We start from the raw sequence: 5,750 nt of genomic DNA, 5'->3' as shown, positions 1-5,750 counted from the left end.
ACTTGTTATTGGTCATCTGGTCAACCCCACTCATCTCTTTCCCCTCCCTCCCTCTCTCTCTCTCTCTCTCTCTCTCTCTTAGGATGTTGTACCTTCAGTAATATGTATGTTACATTATAGCTTCTGACTATGGTATAGAGAGAGATAATCAAGGGGAGTCAGGTAAGATGATAACTGTCTAACCTCCCGGGAAGCAAAGGGATCATTACAGGTTTCACCTCCCTCAGTGTCCCCCGCCCCCCTTCACCCTCCTCTATCTATAACAACAACAGTCCTCTCCCTTCAGCTCACTTGATCACTTCTCCAGCGAAGCTGTACATCCGCCGTCGATCATTGGTCATCCATTTCGCGTCATCAGAACACACTGATATAAAATCCACTTTTACAGGCGAGTGACTTCTGTACACGAAGAAGAGTAGCGAACCTAAAACTGCTCCTTTTGGTTCACCACATTTTGCCGACTTCCAGTCTCAAGCCTTGTCTCTCACTTAATCACTCTCTGCCTTCTTTTTAATAAGTATTATTATTATCCCAACCACTTGAACTGAACGGAAGAGCGACGGTCTCCCTTTTTGCTGATTTTGAGTTCAATTCCCGGCAGTCAAAGTGCTTGGGCATCATTCCCTTCCCCTGTCCTGGCCTAAATCCTTAGCCTCATATTCCAATTTCCTTCCAAATGCTATATAGTCGTAATGGCTTAGTGCTTTCTCCTGACAATTATATTTTCTTTTTCCCAGCTTGTTTTTCCAAATTATTTGTAGGTCGTCAACGGTGAAAGAAGGAAGGAAGGAAGGAAGGAAGGAAGGCTGCACGAATACGATCTTATGCTACTAAAGGTAGCGGGAACTGTTGAGCTAGAGCTCAACTCCTGCTGACACAAACGGGCGAGGACATACTCGCGCACCAACACTAACAAGTAACAAACAAACACACAAACTCTCTCTTACATCCATAGCAACAAGCCGGACGTTTAAAAATACTATTATGATTGTGAATGAGTTATAACGGTGGCGTCCCTGTTGCCTAGGCGACGCTGGCTACTCTGGCTCACTCTCACTCGCTCGCACTCTCACTTTCTCTCACTCTCTCGCACTCTATTTTTATTTTCCTTTCTTGGTCATTTTTCTTAATCCTTCCCTCCCTCTCGCCCTTTCCATCACGCCACTACACTTCCTCGCCGTCTTCTGTTTATGGTGTTATTGCTCCTTTTCCTCTTCCTTATTCGCTTCATCGTCATTTACGCTTCTTCCTATTCTCCCTTTTCTCTTTTCCCACCCTGCTGTTCCTGCTACACACGCCGTTCCTTGTACAGAGGTTTATGGTATAATCAGGTGGTCGTCAGAGCCGGGTTGAGGGCTATTTGCCTGTTATCAACCCTGACCTACACTGTGTGTCGCTCATAGCGACCACTCACCCGTCACACACAGTGTATGTCGCTCATAGCGGCCACTCACCCGTCACACACAGTGTATGTTGCTCATAGCGGCCACTCACCCGCCACACAGTGTATAACACTCATACCGACCGACCACTCATCAGTCACACACAGTGTATGTCGCTCATAAAGACTGCTCAACCGTTACTTTGTTCCGGGCTCACTATAGCCCGTGCTACATGGAAATTTTGTTCCGAATAGCTGAGGCTAAAACACCAACAAACAACATCACTTTGGTCTACACTCTACTAGTCTACTGTATGCTAGTAGAGTATATTCCTCTATTATATTGTATTCCTAATACAGTATATTGGTTGTAACAGGTATTTACTATTTGTGCCTGCAGGATTGAGCTGTTAGCTCTTGGACCCCACGTTTCTAACCGTCGCTTGTCTAATGTGCTGACTCCCGACTTTGAGTGTGTGTGTTTTCACCTAGTTGTGCTTACTGGGGTTGAGCTCTGCTCTTTCGGCCCGCCTCTCAACTGCCAATCAACGATCATTTTTTTCATACACACACACACACACACACACACACACACACACACAGGAAGAAGCCAGTAACAGCTGTCTAACTCCCAGGTACCTATTTACTGCTAGGTAACAGGGGGCATCAGGGTGAAATAAACTCTGCCACTTGTTTTCCGCCATCGCCGGGGATCGATCCCCGGTCCCCCAGGATTACTAGCCCTGAGTGCTGTCCATTCAGCCACCAGGCGTGTGTGTGTGTGTTTGCTTATCTGTATGTGCTCATAAGGTCGAAGGAGAGAGAGAGAGAGAGAATGAGAGAATGAATGTATGTGCAGCAGGCACGTCAAAAAGTATATTCATCATACGCCACAATATAATGCACTAGCCTGCATAAATCCATTATATGCATGAAACAATAACCTCGGGCAGCATAAATACAACACTGTACAATAGATTACAGGCAATATATAAACACCTGGCTTTGAAACGTTGTTTCACGAGAGATTGCAGAAAATTGTAATATAATTCAACGCAAAGCAAAATATAACAATAAAACAGTTGACCAATAACATACAGCCAATTGGAATTGCCTCGTTTTTGTGAGAACAAGCAGTAAAACCCAGCAGTCAAACTTCATGGCTAACAATTTATGAGAGCAGTTTTTTTTTTACAACGAATTTATCTTGGCAAGCCAACTATATACATTTGTTTAGTATATAATATATTCACCCTATTGTTACAGACACAGGGAACGCTTCTCTAAATTACTGCGCAACTCGAGAGATCAACAGAATTTAAAATGAACCGACAATGAACAGTCAATATTTATCGCGTTGTCCTGATGGGCAGGAACAGATCGTGCGTGATTTAACTTTTATAGACATTAGTATTGGTAGCAATGTTGCCCTTGTCTGGCTTTAATAACTAGGTTGTTATAGAACTCGAATTGTAATTTGACCAGGAACTGGTCATCAGTCATGCAGTATCACCTAATATTGTAGAACCTGTTTCGTCAAGCCTACACCCATGCGGGAAGGCTGTGTGTAGCACCATCAAATGTGCGGGATATTCAAAAGGCGATAAATATCACTAAGGATGCCAATACGAGAACAAAAGCACATAAGCCGAACGATATCAAAGATATCTGATTCAGTTTCGTCAAGGTTAACGTGAAAGTATTGGTAATAATGAAGAAAGAGAGAGACGCCTTTGAAGTTTTGGAGTATCGTTGTCAGTTGAAGAAACCTATACCGGTTTGAATTTAAAAGTTATATTCTGGTAGGCTGTGTCACACTCGTTGGAATAGAGAAGTGGTAGCTTTTAGTATGTGCTTACCTAGTAGTGCATGCGGGCAGAGAGGAACCTCAGCTCTTGGCCTCACCTCTTCACTATTGATTTTCAAATGCAACTTTAGTCAGATTTTAATAAAATGCCATAAAAGCTGGAAATTTTTTTGCAAATATTTTCATTATTCAATTTTTTCCTTTTTTCTTTAAAACAGATATCAAGTACATTAGATACTAGGGAAATATAAAGTGAGTATTAGACAAGTTTTATCGTCATAATTACTGTAGCGAATATATAATAGCGAATGGTTCTTGGCTGTTGGTAATATCTTGATCAACAGGATACTGCCATTTTTACATGCCTTAATGCAATCAAAAATATATTTGCTATAACGCACAAACTACTGTATTTATTTATTTTCCGTGAGCGATTTATTTCCCCACTATTTATTATTTACCTTTGCCAATAGGTAAATACCCTTTTGTCTACATGATATCACCGTAAGAATGTTGAAATCACTTCATATTGTTCTGGAAGGCTATGATGCCCTCTTGTTAGTTGTTTTTTTTTGAGATATATACAAGAGTTGTTACATTCTTGTGCAGCCACTAGTACGCGTAGCGTTTCGGGCAAGTCCTTAATCCTATGGTCCCTGGAATACGATCCCCTGCCGCGAAGAATCGTTTTTTCATCCAAGTACACATTTTACTGTTGCGTTAAACAGAGGCTACAGTTAAGGAATTGCGCCCAGTAAATCCTCCTCGGCCAGGATACGAACCCATGACATAGCGCTCGCGGAACGCCAGGCGAGTGTCTTACCACTACACCACGGAGACTGTTGAGACTGTTGTTAGTTTAGTTCATTTATTATGCACCCCATACCCATCCTGTAACCTAGTAGTGGTAGTGGAAACGGTAACTGAGGCACATAATGGGCTCAGAGACTGAGCCCACAAGTCATATAGCTAAGTTACAATCTTGATGAGCTAGTTACAAAATTCAATGCACATCGTCATATCAACAATGGACTCGAGACCGACCACATGTACAGTTTTTAATATAAGCAACTGACATATGTGGAGAGTTAGTGTCACAATTGATATGTTTATCCTGCACACCGCCCCCCCATCCAGTGGGCAGCGGTGGATAGGTTACAGTCACTCAATTACTACCTACAGAAAGCAAACTGGGGGATATTTGGCCAAGACTTCTGGCAATAGATAATTTTGAATGAAATATTTACACATATCTTGAGCATTTAATATACAAATGTCTCTGAATTCACGTCTCTTTGCCCTCTTGCATCCTCGAAGTTAGGCCAATTACAACATTAACGAGTAGTAAAGAATGGATAATAACTACGCCTACCCGCCGAAGCCGGATAGACGTAGTAGCCATGAAACACATTATGCCGTAAATGTCAAAACCCTGTTAACCTTTAAAGTACCGCTGGAAAAGATCATCAAGGCAAATGGGGGGGATAAATGGGGCAAGGCAAATGTCCTCTTGGAGGCCACTAGTGTTAGGGGCTCTCAGGTAAACTCAAGTAAACTATATATTGGATAATACGATGTACCAAAATTTTCTTGTATGTAAGTTATTAAGGAGTTATTCCTATCGACATTAATGGGGAAAATTGGGAACCCTTTGAGGACAGCTTCCTGTCCTCATTGATGCCAGTTAAAATGGTGGACCTTAGGTTAAAATAGAAATAAAAGGGCACGTTTGCTAATCTAGGAGAGTCACCCTCACATTCTACCGCCGAACGATGGTTTTCTATGAAACCTCACAGATACGGCTCAACATTATAAACATTATACATGTCGAATATGATATATATAAATAAAAATTTTGCGGAAAACGTATTTGATTTTTTCAATATTGGAAAACCATATGTGCAGTGCCATACGAGCACCCTGTAGACTTACTGACAAGCCCTGGAACACGTCTAGGGTACCTGAATATCCAGACAAGACCTGGAAGACTTCTGGAAAGCTGGATACACGGACAAGCCATGGAACACGGCTGGGAGCTGAATACACAAGTTATGGAAAACATCTAGGAGATGGACACTGTTGGGATCGAACTGTCGACAACCCAACACATTTAAAATAGGTTTGTTCTGAATGTTTATCTTATGTGTCGTTGTAATATAACGGGGTACATTAATCTGATCAGGTGTCAGCCTCAGCCGGACCTATTGTCAGGTGCGACACACTTTGTGCTGAGGTCTGACAAAGGACAAGAAAATAAGATTGTATAAAAACTTCATCATGGATATAGTCGGATATATCTCTAACCACCTTTATATACAATATAAAACATGTATATATATTAAGGTATTTTACATAAGTACAGTTTTATATATATAGAGAGAGAGAGAGAGAGAGAGAGAGAGAGAGAGAGAGAGAGAGAGAGAGAGAGAGAGAGAGAGAGAGACACTGCGACCATGAAATGGTCGCAGTGTCTCGTCTGATTGTTCTTCCCACTTATAGATCATCCACTTTTTTTCCGTAATTAGGACCACTATTCGGAAACTGTGTGTTACCTCAACACCG

This window comes from Procambarus clarkii, chromosome 81 (assembly GCF_040958095.1).
Source record: "Procambarus clarkii isolate CNS0578487 chromosome 81, FALCON_Pclarkii_2.0, whole genome shotgun sequence".
NCBI classification, from domain to species: Eukaryota; Metazoa; Arthropoda; class Malacostraca; order Decapoda; family Cambaridae; genus Procambarus; species Procambarus clarkii.
Note: the sequence above shows the minus strand (reverse complement) of the source record.